Source organism: Tursiops truncatus, chromosome 18 (genome assembly GCF_011762595.2).
Source record: "Tursiops truncatus isolate mTurTru1 chromosome 18, mTurTru1.mat.Y, whole genome shotgun sequence".
Lineage (NCBI taxonomy): Eukaryota > Metazoa > Chordata > Mammalia > Artiodactyla > Delphinidae > Tursiops > Tursiops truncatus.
In genome coordinates, this window is record NC_047051.1 from 63,826,182 (window position 1) to 63,851,021 (window position 24,840).

The 24,840-nt window shown below is 38.9% G+C and overlaps 1 protein-coding gene and 1 non-coding gene across 2 annotated transcripts in view; one reads left to right on the forward strand and one right to left on the reverse strand.

The window, feature by feature from the left end:
• The window catches only part of LOC101333221 (ATP-binding cassette sub-family C member 4-like), a 167,375-nt gene extending 143,710 nt beyond the window's left edge, over positions 1 to 23,665 (forward strand). The window contains exons 24-25 of the mRNA XM_073795048.1: positions 14,331 to 14,468; positions 21,094 to 23,665. The gene's annotated coding sequence lies outside the window, so the exon portion shown is untranslated. The remainder of the gene's footprint in view (positions 1 to 14,330; positions 14,469 to 21,093) is intronic.
• On the reverse strand, positions 8,916 to 9,041 carry LOC117308917 (U6atac minor spliceosomal RNA). Its single transcript, XR_004523166.1, has one exon. It is a non-coding gene; the product is annotated as a U6atac minor spliceosomal RNA (small nuclear RNA).
• Positions 23,666 to 24,840: the final 1,175 nt, after the last annotated feature.

The following is a 24,840-nucleotide window of genomic DNA, read 5'->3' on the forward strand; positions in this document are numbered from 1 at the left end:
TGTAGTCCTTTATAATTTATTGTACATTCTTCTCACATGTATGATTACACTTAATCCTCATCATGGTCTTTTATCCCAGGTCATGGATGAGGAGACTGGGTCCAGGGCTCACCTAAGGTCACAGAACTGGTCCAGGGAGCACAGGGGGTGAATTGGTGGGGGAGGCTGAGTTCCGCCCTAGGCACTCTGCTCTGTGTCAAGCCTGAGAACGCTGCTTCTTTCATGTGGTAGCCAAGGCGGGCCAAGTTCACAGGGTGGCAGAACATCACTCTTGGATTTCAGTTCTGCCACTGGCTCAGGTCACCTCTACAGAAAGACATAAGGAAATACGTATCTTGATTCCCATCCTAGTTGAATATCCTCTTGACATTATTTCTGCATATGCTCAGTCTTCTTAGGAGAACAACCTGTCAGACTGTCAACTTTTTAAACGTGCAAGCATCAGATATCAATGCACTGTTCAGAGCTGTAACACAGGGAGGACTAGCCTAAGTCAAGCTTTTCACTCTAACAAAACAGAATTCATTCGTTTGAAAAGAAAACATCTGGGGAGAGGTGCTTCCAAGCCACGTTTTCTTGACCCCATAGTTGCTTCTCTGAAAACGTTGGTGCAGGCAAGCTGAATCAGTCTGATTTACCCTTTTAGATGATCCGTGAAATCATAGAGAAAGTACTTTTTAGATACATAAAGCTGAACGATGCGTTAGTTTGCTAGGGCTGCCATACAAGGACCACATAGTATGCAACTTCAACAATGGACATTTATTTCCTCACAGCTCTGGAGGTTGGAAGTCTGAAGTTAAAGTGTTGGTAGGGTTGTTTTCCTCTGAGGCCTCTCTCCTTGGCTTGGAGGTGCTGTCTTCTCTCTGTGTCTTTGCATGGTCATCCGTCTGTGTGCCTGTGTCCTAATCTCTTCCTATAAGGACACCAGTCATATTAGATTAGGGCCCACCTATATGACTTCACTTTAACTTATTCACCTCTTTCAAGATCCTGTCTCTAAATACAGTCACGGAGAGAGGCATGGATATACATACACTAACAAACATAAGGTAGATAGCTAGTGGGAAGCAGCCGCATGGCACAGGGATATCGGCTCGGTGCTTTGTGACCACCTGGAGGGGTGGGATAGGGAGGGTGGGAGGGAGGGAGACGCAAGAGGGAAGAGATATGGGAACATATGTATATGTATAACTGATTCACTTTGTTATAAAGCAGAAACTAACACACCACTGTAAAGCAATTATACCCCAATGAAGATGTTAAAATAAATAAATAAATAAATAAATACAGTCACATTCTGAGGTACTGGGGGTTAGGACTTCAACATATAAAATAGAAGGTGACAGGACTCAGCCCATAACAAAGGATGAATGCCTGTCATTCAGTTTCTTCTGTGATGAAGCAGACATGATTGAGGTTTTTTGGAAGTTTCTTTGTTCCCAGTGTGTAACAGAGGTGTCATTTTATCTACTCATGAAATCACTAGATACAACCCAAAAGTTATGAAATCCTAATATCCTAGGAGCCTGGACCAGTTTGAATAGGCTGCAGGAGGCACTTAGCAGCGATGTGGCCTTATGTCCCCCAAGGTCTCTGAGCCTCAGGGTCCTCACCTGTATGCAGTGCAGGGATTACAGCACTGCTTAGCTTCTTCACACTTATTACAGGGATCAGATGAGATAGCAGATGCCTAAGTGCTTTGAGAATATAGAGCGTTTTACAATATAAAATGGGATTTTTTAAAAGGCTATAGATTAAACCCTTCCCTCCCAAAAATAAAAAAATGCATCCACAGTTCTTTTAAGTAGCTTTAGAGACTCTAAATAATTAAAATGTATTATTTTTAATAATCAGTTTTTAAACAAATGATATACCTAATGCTACAAAATTCAAAAACTTTACTTTTTAAAAAAAATCTGTACATTTTTTATTTCATACATTTGTCATGTTTAAGAGAATTTGGCATATTGGAATAGTGAATACAATTTAAAATATCTAGTTACTAATTTACACTTGTGATTTTAAGATGAAAAGTATAAAAATATTTTATCACAACTTCTCTACTATATTTAAGAGTCTACATCATTAGAGTTGGCTTTTTTAATCTTTATTGGAGTATAATTGCTTTACAATGTTGTGTTTTCTGCTGTATAACAAAGTGAATCAGCTATATGTATACATATATCCCCACATCCCCTTCCTCTTGCATCTCCCTCCCACCCTCCCTATGCAACCCCTCTATGTGGTCACAAAGCACTGAGCTGATCTCCCTGTGCCATGCAGCTGCTTCCCACTAGCTATCTATTTTACACTTGGTAGTGTATATATGTCCATGCCACTCTATCACTTCGTCCCAGCTTCCCCTCCCCCCTCCCCTTCCCCATCCTCAAATCCATTCTCTACATCTGCATCTTTATTCCTGTCCTGCCCCTAGGTTCATTAAAACCACTTTTTTTTTTAGATTCTATTTTTATGTAAAAACTTTACTTTTTTAAATAGGTTTTTAAAATTTATGAAGAAGTCACTCTGCGACTCCTGTCATCACACAGCTCCTCCCCCAGGATGGAGCCCCAGCACAATTGCTGACTGTTCTGTTGACATGTTCTGTACATCAAGTAAGAACTTGTGCATATGTGGCCTTCCTTGTTTTTAAGAACAAATGATAGTTGTTCCTTGATTTTTCATTTAAATATCTCTTTTTAATGGCTACATAGTATTTATGCTCTCTCCATTCCCTACTCCTCATTTTCCCTTTTTTTTGGTTTTTGCGGTACGCGGGCCTTTCACTGCTGTGGCCTCTCCCGTTGCGGAGCACAGGCTCTGGACGCGCAGGCTCAGCGGCCATGGCTCACGGGCCCAGCCGCTCCGCGGCATGTGGGATCCTCCCGGACCGGGGCACGAACCCATGTCCCCTGCATCGGCAGGCGGACTCTCAACCACTGCGCCACCAGGGAAGCCCTCATTTTCCCTTCTAATGAACTGTTAGTTTTATGTTTTCTCCCCCAAAGAAGGAACTCTCACATTCACTTACTACTTGTATTCTTTTTGATAATTTATCACTTTCTGCATTTCATCTTTAATCATTCCTTCCTTCCTTTGGTTTATTTTGTTGTTTCTTCTTACTTCTTGAATACATTTGTTTTCTTTCTTTTTTATTAATATAAATATTTTAAGGCTGTGAACTTTTCTCTGAATACTGTTCTAGCTATATCCCATAGGTTCTGGTGTGTAGTGCTTTCATCATAGTTAGGTTTTTATTTATAGATTCTGCAATTTTGTTGTCATTTTCTCTTTGGCCTAAGAATTATTTGAGAAAGAGATCTTTAAAATTTCCTGTGGATAGAGGATTTTTTTATGTTTGTATGTTTTCTAGTTTACTCATTTCATTGCCTTATGATAAAAAAAGTTCTCTGTACCATTTCCACCCAGAAACAGTGTTTAATAATACTTTAAGTTCTAGTTTATAGGTAATTTTTGTGAATGGTCTTTGGGCATTTAAAAAGATGGACTATTGGCTATTTAAGGTATAGAGTTTAATTCTTAATTATAGTGGTTTTATTAATTACATTATTTAGGTTTTCTCTATTCTTATTTATTTTGGTCCATTTGATGTGACTTGGACCTAGAGAAGTGTATTAGTCTCATACTGTACCAAGTTCCATTTTATAGTTCTTGTAATTTGTTTTGATAATTTCAGTGCTATAATTTTTCAGTCCCTGGATATTCATGACTTAGGTTTTTCACTATGAATTACATTTTCTACTATTTTAAAGTGCCTTTTTTTGTTTTGTTTTGTTTTAAATTTTATTGGAGTATAGTTGATTTACAATGCTGTATTACTTTCAGGGTGCACAGCACAGTGATTCAGTTATACATATATTCATTCTTTTTCAGATTCTTTTCTCATATAGGTTATCACAGAATATTGAGTAGATTTCCCTGTGCTATTCAGTAGGTCCTTGTTGGTTATCTATGGGTTGGCCAAAACGTTCCTTCAGTTTTTTCCGTAAGTCAGCTCTAGTAGTGCTTAGTTGTCTTTAACTTCATTCAAAACAATTTTGTTACATTGTATTGTGACAGCTGTCATATCAGCGTGCATTTAAAAAAATAACTTAAAATTGGTGAATTTTTGTGTAGCCATTTTAATATTGAAGATTGAAGAAAAAAGCAACATTTTTGGCATATTATGCTTTATTATTTCAAGAAAGTTAAAAGTGCAATTGAAATGCAGAAAAACATTTGTGCAGTGTATGGAGAAGGTGCTGTGACTGAATGTATCAAAAGTGGTTTGTGAAGTTTCATGCTGGAGATTTCTTGCTAGATGATGCTCCACGGTTGGGTAGACCAGTTTAAGTTGACAACAATCAAATCAAGACATTAATTGAGAACAATCAACGTTATACCATGCAAGAGATAGACGACATACTCAAAATATCCAAATCAAGCACTGAAAATCATTTGCACCAGCCTGGTTATGTTAATCGCTTTGATGTTTGGTTTCCACATACGTTAAGCACAAAAAACTTTCTTGACCATATTTCCACGTGTAATTCTCTACTGAAACTAATGTAAACGGTCCGTTTTTAAAACAAATTGTGACGGGAGATGAAAAGTGGATACTGTACAGTAATGTGGAACAGAAGAGATTGTGGGGCAGGTGAAATGAACCACCACCAAGCACACCAAAGGCACCGGTGGTCTTCATCCAAAGAAGGTGATGTTGTGTATATAGTGGGATTGGAAGGGAGTCCTCTATTATGAGCTCCTTCCAGAAATCCAACGATTAATTCCAGCAAGTTCGGCTGATGCCACAATCTTGGCTCTCTGTTCACCAATGCCAAAAAGAAATACAAAGAGAAATTTTAGCAGAACAAGAAAAAGTAGCTTTTATTCTTTACCAGGCCAAGAGAGGACACAGCAGGTTACCACCTCAAGAACTGTGGCCCCCCCATTCCTGGGGAATAGGGAAAGGTTTTATAGGCTAAGACTCCATGGTCTGGGGTAGGTGATAAGGCTCAAACTAATGACGGTCTTGATTTCCTTCTTCTGCAAATTTATGGCCAAAAGCTGGCATCAGGTGGCTCAGCAACCAGGTCGGGTGTCCCTGAAGTTATCAGCCATGACCTTGTTTTTGAAATGCAGAATGCTACAGGGGAGTGTAGGGGGAGAATGCCAGGTGCAGAGTATAATTCATATGGAGTCAGAGAGTAACTGGCTTTGTTTAGCTTTGTGAAGGACAAGTCTAGCTACAAGTGTGTGTTAGTAGTAACAGCTAAAGAATAACCAAGACTGCTTAACTCTTGCAGGCCTGTTTGGCTGGTATGTGCCTAAGGCCATTTACTGATTTCTGGTTTTGCTGCAACACTGCTCCCAATGAGACCAACTGAAAGCAGCACTTGACGAAAAGCATCTGGAATTAGTCAACAGAAAATGCATAATCTTCCATCAAGATAATGCAAGACCACATGTTTTTTTGATGACCAGGCAAAAACCATTACAGCTTGGCCGGGAAGTTCTGATTCATCTGCCATATCATCTGCCATATTCACCAGACATTGGATCTTCGGATTTCCATTTATTTCGGTCTTTCCAAAGTTCTCGTAATGGAAAAAGTTTCAGTTCCCTGGAAGGTTATAAAAGGTACCTGGAACAGTTCTTTCCTCAAACAGACAATAAGTTTTGGGAAGATGGAATTATGAAGTTGCCTGAAAAAAGGCAGAAAGTAGTGGAACAAAATGGTGAATATTTTTCAATGGAGTTCTTGGAGAAAATGAAAAATGTCTTATTTTTAAACACTGAAGGAATTTTTTTGGCCAGCCCAAAATTTTACATATAGAAGTGAGTGTATGTTAATCCCAAGCTCCTGATTTATCCCTCCTCCCCCGACGTTTCCCCTTTGGTAACCAATAGTTTATTTTCTATGTCTGTGAGTCTATTTATGTATTGTAAATAACTTCATTTGTATCATGTTTTTAAGATTCCACATATAAGTGATATCACAGGATATTTGTCTTTTTTTGTCTGACTTACTTCACTTAGTATGATAATCTCTAGGTCCACACATGTTGCTGCAGATGGCATTATTTCATTCTTTTTATGGCTGAGTAATATTCCATTGTGTATATATGCCATGTCTTCTTTATCCATTCATCCGTCAAAGGACATTTAGGTGCTTCCATGTCTTGGCTATTGTAAGTAGTGCTGCAATGAACATTGGGGTGTATGTATCCTTTTGAACCATGGTTTTCTCCAAATATATGCCCAGGAATGGGATTCCTAGATAATATGGTAGTTCTATTTTTAGTTTTTTAAGGAACTTCCATACTGTTCCCCATAGTGGTTGTACCAATTTACATTCCTACCAATAGTGTAGTAGGGTTCCCTTTCCTCCACACCCTTGCCAGCATTTATTGTTTTAGGCTTTCTGATTATGTCCATTCTGACCAGTGTGAGGTGATACTTCATTGTAGTTTTGATTTGCATTTCTCTGATAATTAGTGATGTTGAGCATCTTTTCACATGCTTTATGGTCATCTGTATGTCTTCTTTGGAGAAATGTCTATTTAGGTCTTCTGCCCACTTTTTGATTGGGTTGTTTGGGTTTTTTTTCTTTTTTTGATACTGAGCTATATGAACTGTTTGTATATTTTGGAAATTAATACCTTGTTGGTCATCACATCATTTGCAAATATCTTCTCCCAGTCTGTAGGTTGTCTTGTCATTTTGTTTATTGTTTCCTTTGCTGTACAAAGCTTCTAAGTTTAATTAGGTCCCATTTGCATATTTTTGTTTTTATTTTCATTACTCTAGGGAGTAGATCAAAAAAGACATTTCTGCAATTTATGTCAGAGTTCTGCCTATGTTTTCCTCTAAGAGTTTATAGCCTTACATTTTTTTGTGTGTATGGTGTTTGAGAATGCTCTGATTTCATTCTCTTACATGTAGCTGTCCAGTTTTCCCAGCACCACTGAATTAAAGAGACTGTCTTTTCTCCACTGTACAGTCTTGCCTCCTTTCTCATAGGTTAATTGACAAAACTATAGGTGTGTGGATTTATTTCTAGGCTTTCTATCCTGTTCTATATTTCTGTTTGTGCACCGGTACCATGCGGTTTTGATGTAGCTTTGCAGTATAGTCTGAAGTCAGGGAGCGTGATTCCTCCAGCTCCATTTTTCTTTCTCAGGATTGCTTTGGCTATTCAGGGTCTTCTGTGTTTCCATACAAATTTAAAATTTTTTTGGTTCTAGTTCTGTGAAAAGTTATCATTGGTGATTTGATAGGGATTGCACTGAATCTGTAGATTGTCTTTTGTCTCCTTAGGTAGGTTTATTTCTAGGTATTTTATTCTTTTTGATGCAATGGTAAATGGGGTTGTTTCCTTAATTTCTCTGATTTTTTTGTTAGTATATAGGAATGCAAGACATTTCTGTGTGTTACTTTAGTATCCTGCGTTAAGGAATTCATGGATGAGTTCTAGTAGTTTTCTGGTGGCATCTTTAGAATTTTCTATGTATAGTATTTTGTCATCTGCAAACAGTGCCAGTTTTACTTCTTTCCAATTTGGATTCCTTTTCTTTTTCTTCTGATTGCCATGGTTAGGCCTTCCAAATCTATGTTGAATAAAGGTAAGAGTGGACATCCTTGTCCTGATCTTAGAGGGAATGCTTTCAGCTTTTCACCATTGAGTATGTTGTTAGCTGTGGGTTTGTCATATATGGCCTTTATTATGTTAAGGCAGCTTCCCTCTATGCCCACTTTCTGGAGTTTTTATCATAAATGGGTGTTGGATTTTGTCAAAAGCTTTTTCTGCATCTCTAGAGATGATCATATGGTTTTTACTCCTCAGTTTGTTAATGTGGTGTATCACACTTATTGATTTGCGAATACTGAAGAATCCTTGCATCCCTGGGATAAATCCCACTTGATCATGGTGTATGATCCTTTTAATGTGTTGTTGGATTTGGTCTGCTAGTATTTTGTTGAGGATTTTTGCATCAATGTTCATCAGAGATATAGCCTGTAATTTTCTTTTTTTGTGGTATTCTTTGTCTGGTTTTGGAATCAGGGTGATGATGGCCTCATAGAACGAATTTGGGAGTGTTCCTCCCTCTGCAGTTTTTTGGAAGAGTTTCAGAAAGATAGGTGTTAATTCTCTAAATGTTTGATATAATTTTCTTGTGAAGCCATCTTGTCCTGGAGTTTTTGTTTGAAGTTTTAAAATCACTGCTTCAATTTAGTACTTGTGATTGGTCTGTTCATATTTTCTATTTCTTCCTGGTTCAGTCTTGGAAGGTTGTACCTTTCTAAGAATTTGTCCATTTCTTCCAGGTTGTCCATTTTATTGGCATAGAGTTGCTTGTAGTAGTTTCTTATGCTCCTTTGTATTTCTGTGGTGTCAGTTGTAACTTCTTTTTCATTCTAATTTTATTGATTTGAGCCCTCTCCCTTTTTTTCTTGATGAGTTTGGCTTAAGGTTTTTCAACTTTCTCTTTTCAAAGAACCAGCTTTTACTTTCATTGGTCTTTTCTGGTTTTCTTCGTCTCTACTTCATTTATTTCTGCCCTGATCTTTATGATTTCTTTCTTTCTACTAATTTGGGTTTTGTTTGTTGTTCTTTCTCTAGTTACTTTAGGTGTAAGGTTAGGTTGTTTATTTGAGATTTTTCAAATAAACTTCCCTCTTCAAACTGCATTTGCTGCAGCCCATAGGTTTTGGCTTGTGTTTTCATTTTTCTCTAGGTATTTTTTGATTTCCTCTTTGATTTCTTCAGTGATCCATTGGTTGTTTAGTAACATTGTTTACCCTCCACGTGTTTGTGTTTTATACATTTTCTTTTCTGTAATTGATTTCTAATCTCATAGTGTTGTGATCAGAAAAGATGCTGGATATGATTTCAGTTTTCTTAAATTTACAAAAAATGACAGTTAGATGCCCTGAAGCAGGTGGCAATGCCTTAACCATTTGCATGTTGTCAGGCCCAAGGACCTCTTCCATCCTTATCAAGGGGAGTGCTAACCTTCTCTTCTTTCATACAACACTTCTTTCATACAACACTCAAGTGCCTTTCTTTGATTCATTTAATGTTTCTGACCCTGAATCCAACGTGGTTCAAAACTGAAATTAAGTCCCCAGTTTTCATTTGCCTGATATGTCTTTGATTGTCTTTTGATATCAGATTGTAGATGTGTCTCCTGCAATGGCAAGTATTATAGTTAGGTTTAGCTCTGAGATTTAATCTTAGCCCTCAGGGGTATGTTTTATCTTAGTTCTGTTATGCTTTCAGTTTTTTTTAAAACCTTTTATTTTGTAGTCTGTAATTTTTGTTTTTTTGTTCATTATTTTGTGTGTTGCTTTAATTTCTTCCAGGAATACTTTACTTCCTTATTATTGACTTCACATTATAAACCTTTTCTCCATTTCTCCATTCTACCAACAAATTTTAGTGTTTAAATGGTTTTTCTTCTACTGTTTACCTTCAAATCTTTAAAAATACTTAAACCTCTATTATTTTACCTACCTGTGTTAAATGATACTTTTTGCATCTCTAGTTGACTAAAGTTTGTTCCGTCTGTTCCTTGTATACTGTTTTTAAAAGTTTGGGTTGTGAGTCCTTAGTGGGCCTGTGAAATCCATTTAGTCAGTCATGACCAGCATGTTTTCCATTTAGTCAGTCATGACCAGCATGTTTTCAGAAATGAAATAGAAAAGAATGGAATGGATGAAGAATAGCAATGTATCTTTCCTAGCAATAGTAAATATTTCATTAAATTCCTTTCAGGATAGATGAATATAAATATAGACAGTGAAATCTGTACTGGTACTCAATGTAAATTTAAATATATTTACTACTGTGGGTGGCAGTACAAATAAAAGTTTGAAAACAAGGCTCTATATCATCTAGTGCATTGGAGTTAGAATCCCTGACTTATTGTAAATATAGTTAACCCTTGAACAGTACAGGTTTGAACTGCACAGGTTAACTTGTATTCACCTTTTTAAAAATTTGTACTGCAGTACTACATGATCCACAGTTGGTTCAATCTGTAGATATGGAGGGTGACTGCAGTGTTATATACAGAGTGTCTAGAGGATCAGCGCCCCAACCTCTATGTTGCTCAAGGGTTAACTGTATGAAATATTTACCTGCTGCAGCTCTAAGTTGATAAAACTTGATCTTCTTTCCTGGATTCTTAAAGGATTCTTTCCGTATTTTGAAGGTCATTAGTTTTTCCTAGGACATCATGCACTCTTGACCTCTAGATTCAAGTCTTTTATTTCTAAGCATTTGCTTGAATTACATCTTTGAATTTATTTGATTAGACTCTCCTCTTTATAGCAATCTATAATGTATATGTTGCTATCCTTTGTCTATTTTATAAAGCTATTACCTCCTTAATCCTTAAAAATTTTTCATTAATTTACAGTTATTTGCCTTGCTTTCTCAATCCTATCCTCCATGTCTCATGTTGTTTTTTCAGCAGTGACTAATCTTCATGCTGCCTTTTAGAATGATCATTTCTTTGATGTTTTCATTTTTCTCTTCCATTTCACTTTCAGCCTCTGTCAACTCATGTTTCATCATTGTTGCTGTGCCATGTTTTCCTGTACTCTTGGATGTCCACAGGTTGACTGTTCTACTACATTTTCTTTGAATGTATTGTTATATTTTTTTATAATTTTCATCTTTTCAGTATTTTCTCATCCATCATATGCTCATCTTACTCCTTGTCTTCATTTTTGTTTGTGTATTTTACAGATCCTATACTACTTTTTTATTACTGTTATTCCTACTACTCACCTTTGAATTGAGTTTTTTTAGACCATAATATCTGTGGGATAGTTGTGGCTAGGGCATCATTTGAGACTAAAGGGAATTCTGTGCTTAACACAGAAGTTCCACATGGCCTAGAGAGAAAAAATAAGCAAGTGAGAGAGAAATCGAGAACACATATTCATTTAGCCTGTATTCCTCCCTAGCTTGCAGAGATGGGCAGTCAACAGTGCTTGCATTTCAAAATCTCTCTTCTCCTAGGACCTCACCAATCTACATGCTTCAGGCAAAGATATTGATTCTGTATGATTCCTCACTGGCATTTGCCCCTTAGTTGGAGAGCTATGATCTGCTACCCTTACGTACCATCTCTGTCATGCCACAGCCCACTGGATCCAGTTGCTTAATGTAGCCTGTCCAGATATTTTGTCACTTGGAATTTCAAATGACTCCTGATTTCATCAAAGATTCGGCTTATTTTTTATCTCCCAATATCCTTGCTGTTCAGGGTGATTTCTGAAAGGATAAGGGGAAAAAATATTCATTGTTCCGTTAAGTTAAAAGCAAAAATTCTTTATAACTCTCCAGCAGTCTTTAACTTTGGTAATATATCTGCCAGTATGTACACAAAGTTAGACCTTTCAAGATGAAGAGTTTGAGGGTTACTGGGATCGAACTAGGGCCATGCAGTTCACGGAGAATGAACGTATAGTCTTGAGCCAGAATTCTACATATATTGAAGCACTGATTGCTGGCTTTTATCCATGCAGGTGAGCTTTTATTGCTCTGTTGCTCTTAGTAAGATCTAATTCCATGATGGTGGTTTTATTTACAAGCTGGAGTTTAAATACTAGACTGTTTTAACCTACATTGGAGGAACTACAATGAACCATGCCTGAGAGAAGAAGGGGAAGAGGGCCAAGAAACGCACCACTCACTGGTCTTATGTTCTGCTTACCATAAATTGAATATTTTTGGCATTATCTCTTTTAATCTTCACGACCATTCTGAGCTGGAATTATTATCCCTCAGCTGGAGAAACTGAGGCAGAAGAACCTAGGTAACTTCTCAAAGTCACAGATTAGAAAGAGTAATTTTTTTAACCACTTTTCTGCCACCCAGGTTACCATGTTCACTGAGCTAAATGTGTCTCAACTGGGCTTCTTTTAAGATAAAACTACAAGATTCACAAAAGGGCCTCTGAGATGTTGTTTTCATCATTCAATCTGACTGATGCTGCTACTTTCCATGGACTAAGGGGCCACGTCTCTTGAGCAGCATCATAATCACAACCAACACTTAGCTCAGCATGTTTTAAACCTGCAGTTTGTGGCCATCACTTAGTTCCTATGAGGTAGGTCATTGTCTCATTTCACAAATGCAGTAGCCCGTGCACAGAAAGCTTAAATGATTTTTCCAGGGTCAGCAGTGGTTCCAGAAGAGAGAAAGAGGTGAGATTGGGCCTCTCCATTCAGGCTCAGCCCGTACACAAGGACTCTGCTAACAAGCGTTCAGTCATCTCGACCCTCTTCATAACCCACCCTATGAAAAAGACACCTTCTTTCACTTCTGCTGTCAGCCAGAGTGCAGTCTACACCATGAGAAAGAGAAGGGTCAAATCAAGGCTTTTATACACAGAAAGCTTGTTTTCAGTATTTGGTTTCAATTATTGCAGACCATGAAGCAAAGGCCATTTTGGTTAAAAGGTGCTTGTAATAACATTTTCTGGGCTCCCCTGGTGGCGCAGTGGTTACGAGCCCGCCTGCTAATGCAGGGGAGACGGGTTCGAGCCCTGGTCTGGGAAGATCCCACATGCCGCAGAGCAACTAAGCCCATGTGCCACAACTACTGAGCCTACGTGCCACAACTACTGAAGCCCGTGCTCTGCAACAAGAGAAGCCACTGCAATAAGAAAGCCCACACACTGCAACAAAGAGTAGCCCCTGCTCGCCACAACTAGAGAAAGCCTGTGCGCAGCAACGAAGACCCAACACGGGCAAAAATAAATAAATTAAAAAATTTTTTTCTTTTAAAAAATTACATTGAGAAGAGTTCTGGGGAAAGGAACCAGGTGATTTTGGGAGGAACGTCAAGCAGTAGAAAGTTAAAAGTATTTCCATTTGTCTTTTGGCTGTTTTTAGTTTCACCAAGAGAGTACATAATAACCACACAAAATATGGCTAGCTTTAAAAAATGGAGGAGAGAGATCATATGCAATTATCCTCCCCCCAAAGGCCTTATTTTTTTAAATTCTTGCATTATAATGGAAATAGCCTCAGATTTCACCCAGTGGGGTCCACGCATTCTTGGAGAATTTCTTATTTTTCTGCTTAACTTAAGAGACATTTTAATATATAGCATTTCATATTCAGTGCTGTTTGGAGGCGGGTAGCAAGTATGCAAGCAACAAGAGAAAAAGAAAGTACACTTGATATGAAGGTAGGTGTCTCAGTGCTTTTCTATTTCATGTGTGATGTCCATTATCTCTCGTGATAACTTTGTTGACAGCACCCACAAATGTATTTGGTCCCAGGTTTTATAAAATAGATCCATAATCCTATGTTTAGGCGACCCAGATCCTGACACAAGTCAGCCTCAGATAGATGGTACATTTTCTGTTATAAAGACTCAAAACATTTCACATTCTTCTTTGGGGGAAAAAAATGACATTTGAAGTCCTTTTTCAAAGAAATACATTTTGAGATAACAGCTCACAAACCTTGACATTATTTCATTTTGTTCTGCACATCTGTCAAGGAACTGAGATATACTACAGCTACTAAAAACTGATGATTGTGGAACAGAGAAACTTGACAGCATTTCATTTCCTTTATGTTCTGATTATACATTTAGCAGAAAACCTTTATTTCTTCCAGTTCAGCTAGAAATTGGTAGAATTCAAGAACTCAAAGGCCTGGCAAAGACCTGTCCTATTATTTGGTATCATCTTTCTTTTTCGAAGTTGCTTGGTTGAGTCTTTGTTAAAGCTTTTGATTCTCTTTTCATTCCTGTGACCCATCATCCACAGATCACATTTCTATAGACCCTATAACTGCTTTGCTGCACAAATTAAATGCCAGCATATTTCATACATATATGCCAGTGTTTCAATGCTTGTCAGTACAAGTTTATAAAATATAGGGATGACAACCTGATATTAACATCCAAATCTGGTGTGCTCACTTTATGTGTGAAAATGAGAAACCCTTTTCAGACTAGATTTCCCAGCCTGTCACCCTGTTTTTAATATATCTCCAGGTTTTGAGTCAGTAAAATGATTCTGCTTATCAATTTAATGTAGTGATAAAACATATCTGTGAATCAGAATGATCAGAACTCAAGTGGATCTACAGGTTGTTTGGTATTAAGCTCAGCCCCATTGAGGGTTTTAATGGGGCTACTTCCTCCATAGAATAAATACATCCCTGGTTTTTTTAATTGTGGCTCCAGTAGTGATATGATTGCTTCACATAAAGAAGTGGACCTAGAAATGCACTGCCTTAGGGAGGAGGACTTTAAAACTTTTAAACATGTTGTTTCTCTTTTTTCCCCTCAGGTGCACTTCAAAATGACATAGACAGATATTACTCACAGTGACCATGTGGTTATGAACGCTTCCAATGGACAGCCCTCAGCCTTAACAATTTTTAAGTCAGCACCGTGATTCTACCATGAGGTCAAGTCTATTCCGAAGGTATTTCTCCAATAGTTTTTGCTCTGCATAAGCTACACTGTACTTTCTTTACACCAGCAACAAATATTTACACATACAAGATGTTCGTTTATTTGGATTATTTTCTCCAACTTCACCCAACGATTCTAAGCTCTTACAAAAGGATTATTTTTCTTACCTAAATCAGAGGTACAGGCCACCAATAAAAGCTGTCTCCCAGTTTTTGTGCCTTGACAGACTCCAGAGACAAAGCACATTTTCTAAGGTGCAAGACAAAGCTGTCACAGATGTTTCTTACTATTCCCCAAATTATATACCCCTGGTCCAATTATATCAGGGATTCTATTTAGTTGACGTGTGTGAAGTTGCCATTTTGTCTCACCACTTCCGTTAACAGAACTGGGTTCCATACCCAAAGACCTCTGGTTAAAATAGTAAGAGAAAACTAATAGGAAAAACAAAAAATATACCTTAGTTTAAGTGACATTGTATGAGAAAGAGGCATCCCCTCTCCAGAAAAAAAAAAAATAGATATAGGGTTAAAATACAGAAGGACAATATTATATGTTCTAAAAGAGAAGGGAGAGAAAATATACTTTTTCAAAATAGGAGCCCTTCTAGGGGATTTCATAATGAAGGACAGATGTATGATTGATTGTCTTTTAGACTGAAGATCTTATTTAATTATTTTATTGTGGTAAAATATATATAACATAAAATTTGCCATATAACCATTTTTAAGCATACAATTCAGTGTCATTAATCACATTTACAGTGTTGTGCAACCATCAATGTCTGGTTAATTTTTGGTAATTATTTTAGGACTATTCAGTTTGTTATTTCTATAGAGTCATTTTTGGTACAATTTATTTCTCTAGGAGTGGATCTCCTGTGAGTTTTGAACTTGACTGACATAAACTTATTCACAATATCTTATATGTTTAAACTCTGCAGCACCTATAATTGTGGGTTTTTTTTGCTTTTTAAGGCTTGATTGATCCTTTCTGGTTTTTTAAACATTTTCTAGTTCATTATATTATTCTTTCTTTCCTTCAACTTTTCATTTATTTTGAGATTTTTTTCCTCAATTCTTAAACTGGAAACTTATATTAGAAAAAGAATTAAGTTAAAAATTAAGTACATAAAGCATACTTTTGTTTCCTAAGACCCACCTTAGCTGCAACCTACAAGTTTTGGTGCTTAGCACTGATCAATAACCATAGTATTAGGTAATTTCTAATTTAACTCAATTATATCTTTTACCCATGAGTTATTCATAAGTATAATGTCCTCTAAATTTCAAATGCTAATGTACTTTTTCTATTAGATTGAACCATGTGGAACTGCTAACATTCAACCTTTTTTTTTAACTTATAAAATGTCAGTTTCATATGGTTCAACATAATAGTTTTCTTTTGTTATTAATAGATAATTTCATTTTGGTCAGACAACATTAGATTGAGGATTTTAAACCAAAGGTAACCACATTTACCCACAAAGTCCTTGTTTCCACCATTTTGTATTTTACTTGGTGATTCTAAAATGTTATATGTGTAACCAGTAATTTTCAAATAAAAATCCTCCCCAAGTACTAGAATGTTTTCTGATACATGCTGCAAGTTGGTTCTCTGGGATACAAACCCAGATGGAGTTTAGTGTTGGGATATTTATTAGGGGTGCCCTTGGGACCAATACTTGCAGAAGCGAGAGGGAAGAAACAAGTTAGGGCATAGGGAGAAATCAAGCTGGAACACTGGCCAATGACTTTAGATGACCCCATGGGGGCTCTGGAATGAAGACGGCCCTTCAGGGTTTCCTGACATGTCCAATGGCCAGGCCCTTATACCTCCACCTTGATGGGTCACTGCATACAGGCTGCCCCCCCAGAGGAGCTGATGGCTAAAGACTGCCCACTAGCACCACGTCCAGCAGCTGGGGCAACAAGTCCTTGAAGGGAGGTCTGGACAGTACCTCTCCATGCCCCCCCATGGCATGTGTCACAACTCCAGAGGTAGATAATTAAAATGTACTGTGGCAGAAAACTCTTGGTGACTGACATTTAAGTCAGAATGACTAAGTGATCCTCCTCAATACCCTGTGGTCTATAAAAAGAGAAGAAGGTCCATGTAGGGGAGATAGCCTCACTCTCTAGGGTCAGCCCAGTTTTCACCTCTTCTAGGAAGCCACCCTTAAGATCAATCCTCATCCTAGGTAACTCATATTTCTGTAATACCCTGACCACCTCTCATTTGTTAAACTGAACCATACTTGGTTAGTGTCCTGTTGTTGCTATCTTGAAATAATTTCTAAACAATGGACCCTGCTTTTTCCATTTTGCACTGGGCCCTTTAAAATATGTAGCCTGCCCTGACTATGAGTATTTGTAGGTGGTCTGTTTTCTCACTGTTAGTTCCCTGGTCACAAGAAAAGAAAGAATGGAGTGCTCATGGAATAGGCAAGTCCAGCCTGTATATAGTTTAAAGGGGAGATCAGGTCTTGAAATAAACCCACACACTACTCATGGTCAGTTAATCTAGAACAAAGAATATAGGCAAAAATATACAATGGGGAAAAGACATTCTCTTCAATAAGTGGTGCTGGGAAATCTGACCAGCTACATGTAAAAGAATGAAATTAGAACATTCTCTAACACCACATACAAAAATAAACTCAAAATGGATTAAAGACCTAAACATAAGGCCAGACACTATAAAACTCTTAGAGGAAAACATAGGCAGCACTCTGACATAAACTGCAGCAATGTCTTTTTTTGATCTACCTCCTAGAGTAATGAAAATAAAACCAAAAATATGCAAATGGGACCTAATTAAACTTAAAAGCTTTTGCACAGCAAAGGAAACAACAAACAAAATGAAAGAAAACCTATGGACTGGGAGAGCATATTTGCAAATGATGTTTTGACCAACAAAGTATTAATTTCCAAAATATACAAACAGCTCGTATAGCTCAGTATCAAAAAAACAACCCCATCAAAAAATGGGCAGAAGACCTAAATAGACATTTCTCTAAAAAAGACATACATTGGCCAACAGGCGCATGAAAAGAAGCTCAATATCACTATTAGAGAAATGTAAATCAAAACTACAGTGAGGTATCACCTCACACCGGTCAGAAAGGCCATGATCAAAAAGTCTACAAATAATAAATGCTGGAGATGGTGCAGAGAAAAGAGAACCCTCCTATACTGTTGGTGGGAATGTAAATGGGTACAGCCAGTATGGAAAACAGCATGGAGGTTCCTTAAGAAGCTAAAAATATGGGCTTCCCTGGTGGCGCAGTGGTTGAGAGTCCACCTGCTGATGCAGGGGTCACGGGTTTGTGACCCGGTCTGGGAGGATCCCACATGCCGCGGAGCGGCTGGGCCTGTGAGCCATGGCCACTAAGCCTGCGTGTCCAGAGCCTGTGCTCCGCAACAGGAGAGGCCACAACAGTGAGAGGCCCGCATACCGCAAAAAAACCCCACAAAAAACTAAAAATAGAGTTACCATATGATCCAGCAATACCACTCCTGGGCATATATCCGGAAAAGACAAACTCTAATTCAAAAAGATACATGCACCCCGATGATCACAGCAACACTATTTACAATAGCCACGACGTGGAAACAACCTAAATGTCCATCGATAAATGAATGGATAAAGAAGATGTGGTATATATATTCAATGGATTACTCAGCCATAAAAAAGAATGAAATAATGCCATTTGCAGCAACATGGATGGAGCTAGAGATCATACTAAGTGAAGTAAGTCAGGCAGGGAAAGACAAATACCATATGATATCACTTACATGTGTAATCTAAACTATGATGCAAGTGACCTTATTTACAAAACAAGCAGACTCACAGATATAGAAAAGAAACTTATGGTTACCAAAGGGGAAACTGGGGGAGAGATAAATTAGGAGTTTGGGATTAACAGATACACACTACTATATATAAAATAGATAAACAGCAAGGACCTACTGTTATGACACAGGGAACTGTACTCAATATCTTGTAATAACCTATAATGGAAAAGAATCTGAAAAAAATGTATATGCATAACTGAATCTTTGCTATATACCTGAAACTAACACAACATTGTAAATCAACTATACTTCAATTAAAAAAGATACTAAGTCCTTCAAAAAAAAAATAAAGGGATCAGATTCTGCCAACAAAAGTGCACGTGGTAATACCTAGTGAGTTCACCTGGCCACCACTCCTCACTTGCGCTCTGTAGGTGGGTTCCCAAGCTGTCTTCCCTCATGTTACCCACAGGCACTCAGGATAGCCATGCCTGTATGTGTGTTTACATACAGGTAATATTCCAAGACTCTGGGCGCTGCAAGTAAGCAACAGTACCTAGCACTTTTCACCTTTATCAATGGCCCTACACCTACCATGAAAAATAACCCATTAGATAACAGGGACTTCCCTGGTGGCGCAGTGGTTAAGAATCCGCCTGCCAATGCAGGGGACACGGGTTCGAGCCCTGGTCCGGGAAGATCCCACATGCCGTGGAGCAACTAAGCCCGTGCGCCACAACTACTGAGCCTGCACTCTAGAGCCCGCAAGTCACAACTACTGAACCCACGTGCCACAACTACTGAAGCCTGCATGCCTAGAGCCCATGCTCCGCAACAAGAGAAGCCACTGCAGTGAAAAGCCTGCGCACCACAACAAAGAGAAGCCCCCGCTCGCCGCAACTAGAGAAAGCCTGTGCGCAGCAACGAAGACCCAACACAGCCAAAATTAATTAGAAAAAAAAAATTTTTAATTAAAAAAATAACAAAAGAATCCATGAATTTTTACTGCTCCATAAACAGGAGAGAAGGGAAATATCTTGTATAATTAAATGCAAAGAAATACAGAAGGAACAATGGACGCAGAAAATTATCCACTGAAGAAAAAGCTAATGGGTGAAACTTTGATGTGGGGCACAATATTGACATAATATCAAATTATCTCTCTGCAAATTACTTATTAATTATAAAAGGAAAAAACAACTGTACAGAGGATCGCCCCCAAAACCTATTCAAATCCATTATGCATTATCTAAATGATTTAATATGCAGAGGTATCCCAAAGATTAACACCATTTTACTGATTTTAGAGGGTAAGGAAATTTCCAAGGCCAGACAATAGCCACCCATGAAGGCAGAGATCACTATCCTCTTATTTATTGTGTCATTCCCAGCATAATATAGATACAGAGGAGACGCTCAAGAATCATTTGTTGAATAAGTGAATGCCTATGAATTATTAAAGAAGCAATAAGAGAGACTGAGCTTCAGATTTTGCTAACCCTGGTAGGTTGGCACCTCTAAAGCACCCCAGTCCAGGAGTCAGAAGACTGGTTTCTAGTCCCAGCAGTGGTACTGAGGCCTCAGGGCCTCAACTGTCCCCCCGATCTCCTTCTCCACTCCAGTTCAGCATCTCCATGACCCTTAATATCTCTAGGTCTCAATTTACTTCCAAAACCAAAAGTATAAATCTGTGAGCTTTACCAATAAACAGGTTTGAAACGTGTTGGGCCACGTATCTTACAGTTATTTCCTACAGAGAACACTCAGGGAATTAACACTAGGACTTACCCTGAAAGGCCCTCTTTAAAATTCTGCTTGCACAGGAAAAGATGCTCAAAATCAATAATAGTTAGGGAAATGCAAATCAAAACCACAATGAGATACCACTTCACACATATTAGGAGGGCTACTATGGGAGGAAAAAAAGGAGAAAAGAAGGTTTGGCAAGGATGTGGAGAAACTGGAACCCTTGCACACTGATGGTGGGGATGTAAAATGGTGTAGTCACAAAGGACAGAAACTGTATGATTCTACTTACATGAAGGTACTCAGAGCAGTCAAATTCAGAGAGAAACAAAGTGGCACTGTGGTTGCCAGGGGCGGTAAGGAAGGAGAGTGGGGAGTTAGTGTTTAATGACACACTAAGGCAGGATGAAAAGAGTTCTGGAAATTGATTGCACAATGATGTGAATGTACTTCACACTACTGAACCATATGCTTAAAAGTAGTTCAGATGGTAAATTTTATGTTGTGTGCATTTCACCACTGTTTTTTTTAATTAAATGAGAAAAAAAAATTCCACTCGATGTGCCTCAGGTAGAAATCTTCCTGGGTCAGAGTCTAGACTTTGCCACTTTCTGGTTGTTATGACCTTGGACTAGCCACATAACGTCTCAGTATCGGCCTCTGGCAAATGGGGAGAACACATGGAGATGACACCTCCCAAGGCTGCTGAGGGATCAACTGAGAGGATCAGTGATGCTCTGAACAGGACAAAGTTCCACGAAACAGAGCAGCCTTTGCCACGACAGCGCTCTTGAGTAACCCCATGTGGGCCCAGCAGAAAGCCTCTGACAACTTTGATAGATGAAGTCACAACAATAGTAGAGCCTGCTGGGAAGAAGACAGACTCCTCTTCTTTCCCAGCAAAGACTCAGCCAGTGAAAAACTCTTTTCTACAGCCCTCCCAACTTCCTTTTGCTATGTGTAAGAGTTCTTCCCTTGCCCTTTGGGGACTTGCACGTGACTCCATTGTGGCAGACCTAGAATTGCAATTCTCTGCTGATCCCGAATAAACCCATTTTCCTGGAGAAATATCTGACACTCTATTTGTTTCAGGTCAACCAAAGGAAGGGAGTTAACAAGATCTGGGGACCCCGGAAGACTCAGAAAGGCAAATTATCCACTTGACACATCTGAGTGGACAGTAGTTGACACCTCTCAGGCTGACCAGATGCAGGACTATAAAGACCCAAAAAACCAAGAATAAACTACAGGAGATAAATTTGTTACATTGTTTATTTTGTCATAAAGACACAGTAGAAAATTATAATACACCTTTAGGCTGTTCTACATTTGCTTGGGGCTGTAGTTATTGTATAAAATTACCAAAACTCATCAAACTAAATGGTTAGGAAAGGGGAAGAGGTCAAGGCCAGAGAAAATGCCCTTGAAAGCTCACCCAGTCTCCATCTACATCATTTGGATTTCTGACTGTTAACGAAGAACAAGATTAATACAAGTGGTATTCTGAAAATAGTGCAAAGAATCCTAGTTTGAAATTAAACATTTCTATGCGCTCATGATCACTAGTTACAGAGGGCCTAACAGGACCAACCTCTCTAAAACATCACAGCACTCAGCCAGTTTGCATTCCCCCTTATGTCATCATCTTTCTGAGATAAGAGTCTCCAGAGAGTTTGTCCTGACACCAGTGGCAGTTTCCACAACTGCATTCCCTTTGCAACGTGGCAGTTCACTGACTGAGGTGTGGCCAGCATCGGGAGAGCCAGGATTTAACCACTCCCTGATGGGCCAAGTGCATCTGGCCCAAGACACTGTTCAACCCTCATCTCTTGGGACAGGTCCTGCACTAACCCCCAACCTGCTGGCCTCCGAGATGAGGGTGGGAGAGAAGTGCAGAGCACACCCCAGAGGCCTGCAGTGCAGGACAGTGGGGACATAACCAAGGAGAGTCTCAGCAGACTGGACAATCTAGTACCTAGCTGGACACAGTTATAAACTGTGCCCCTTACTTTCAATGACGGAGGAAAGGAAGAATTAGTCAATAATCCATGATGGGGAAATGGGATGTTTCGGAAAAAACGGGGCCTAGCTTATATCAAATACTATAAGAATTTCTAGCTGCCTTTATTGTTAGATAAGGAATAATAAAAGAGCTACAATAAAATGCTTACGGAGATTTAGATGATGCTGGGATCTTAAAAAAGACATAGTACAAAAGCAACAGGAGAAAAAAAGCTCAATATAATTAATGATATATAATTTAAAACCCCTAAACTAAATTACAATACAAATGAAAATCTGGCAAAATATTATAAGCACTACTGCAAGTTATTTCAAAAATATAAATGCCTCATAGGAAAAAACCCATTAGAGACAATTCAAAAATGACAAATAGATGGTCAATATACACAAAAACTTCCATCTCTATAAATCAAATAAATTCAAATTAAAACTGTCTGACATTATTTTAGACTTTAGACTGAGAAAAAATGTAATTCAGGTACTCAAAGTTGACAATGAAATAAGCACACAAACAGCTATAAAGAGGGCAATTCTGTCCAAACCTGATGGAAAACAATTTGGCCTTTCACCAGTTAGTCTGCTTCTAGGAATACAGAAAAAGGAAAAATGCCCCAAAGTACATGGTCACGGATATGCATCACATCATAATTAGAAATAAACTGTTCAACAAAAATGAAAGACTGCATAAATTGCAACACCATGTTTCAAAGATTATGTAATGCCCATAAATAAATGTAAACCACAGAAAATTAAGAAGGATTCAGGATTCAAAATTGTTTAGTTTTATAGAAAAGATGTGGCGTGTGCAGATGTGCGTAAAGATTTCTAGGGGAAAGACTAAGAAACAACCAAAATATCAGCAAGTGTACTTGGCTAACAGAAAGAAATCCTTATTCCTTTCTTCTTTTATAGTTTTAAATTTCTTACAGAAATAGAAAAATATATATTCTTTTCTAAAGTTCACAATTACCACTAGCCATAATGTATGACTCCTCTTAGACCTTAAGTCCAAACTGAGCTGTGAAAACACTAAAACCCCAGTGAAGCTGAAATGGAGCAGGACCCTGTGGTCCTTTCCCCCCGTGTCCTCTGCCTGCCTTTTGTCTGTGGAAAAACTTTAGCCAAAGCATAAGTTTAATCAGAAAAGTGAGAAAATACAGAAGCAAAGGAAAACAGTCAACCAGGACAAAACAACAGTTTAGTCATTAAGCAGAGTCAAGGACCTTAGTTCCTCCTCACGGGCTACAGATAATATTCTGAGCCACATCCTGTGAGCTGTCTTGTAGATACTGAAACCCACCAGGTGGAAGACGTCAACTACATGATGACCAGACTGTAGCTGTGACATAAGCTGCCACAGTTCCGAAAACTGGCCTCAAGGAAATGGGAACAAACCGACCCTGGGACTGAAGATTAACTGTACTTAAAACAATCAAGATGACGCTGGTCAGACCACCAGTGACCAATTTCAAGATGACTGTCAGAGCTGACTGTGCTGTTTCTGCATGCAGCCCTCTCCATCTGTCTATGAAAGCTCTTGCCCACTGAATGTCGGGGTGGGGAGGGGGGAGTCGGCCTTCGAACAGGCATCTGCCCTCCCCCCCATTGCCAGCATCCGAAATAAAGCAAACTTTCCTTTCCACCAACCTTGCCTCTTTATTGGTTTTTGAGCGCCGAGCAGCCCGACCCCACTTTCGGTTACAAGGTCATTCGTATAAAAGTCAGTAAGCTAGTTACTGGCATCATTTACAAGTTTAGAAAACAGATGAAATTTGAGAAAAGCAAATACCCAATGAAAAGATGAAAACTCAGTTTTTCTCTACAAAATGGGCCTCATCTCTGGGCAGCACTTGCTGGCTGGGCTCATTTCAGCTTTCCTGGGGCAGTGAGAGGGGGACACAAGGAAATCACTAAGGTACCTCAGACTTTACAGACAGATGGTAATCATGGTCAACATCTAACCCCTTTTTAAAAGTTAATACTGAAATAACAATGCCAATGGGAGGAGTGGCTTGAAGCAGTGGCCAGCCTCAACCTTCCATCAGAATCACCTGGAGCACTTGTTTAAACACCATCCCCAGAGTTTCTAATTTTACAAAATTGGTTTAGAATGAGTGCGGGGCAATTTGCATTTCTAACAAGCTCCCCGGTGACCAGGACGCTGCAGGTCTGAGCGCCATACTTTAAGAACAGCCACCCTAAAGCTTGGTAACAGAGATGTTTCACTTGCATCATCTCCAACAGCAAGAACTTTTAAGAACTTCCCTTGAGAAACTCCTGTCTACAAAAACAAAGGTGTGTTTGGAATCGCCTTTTCCCTGCATTTAAGAACAAGTATCCACATCGAAGCAGCTCAGTAGAGCAGTTACATACAGGGTGAACAAGGGCTCGGGAGCCAGACTGCCTGGTTTGGGATCCTGCACCACCACTCACTAGTTGCATGATGGCAGGCAACTTACGCAACCTCTCTGCTTCAGTGCCTTCAGCTCCTTCCCCTCCAGAGGGAAAACTGGAAATGGGTGCCTACCAAAATCAGTGAGAAGTCTTCACCTTCCCATTTCCATGCATACACACTTTGAAAATCCACAAACAGAAGATGCTTCAAGTGTTCCTTGCCCTGCCTGAAGTTCGCCCACTTTGCTGTTATTTACGTTAACCACCCCCCCATATTCCTTCTAGGCCCCTCTCTCCTTAAGGGCCACCATATGACCAAGAGATGTAGCTACACACCCTGAATACACCACAGTCAAAACAAGCACTGGAGCTCCCATCCCCTGGGGATCCCATAGGTTGTCCCATAATAAAAGGAAATATCAG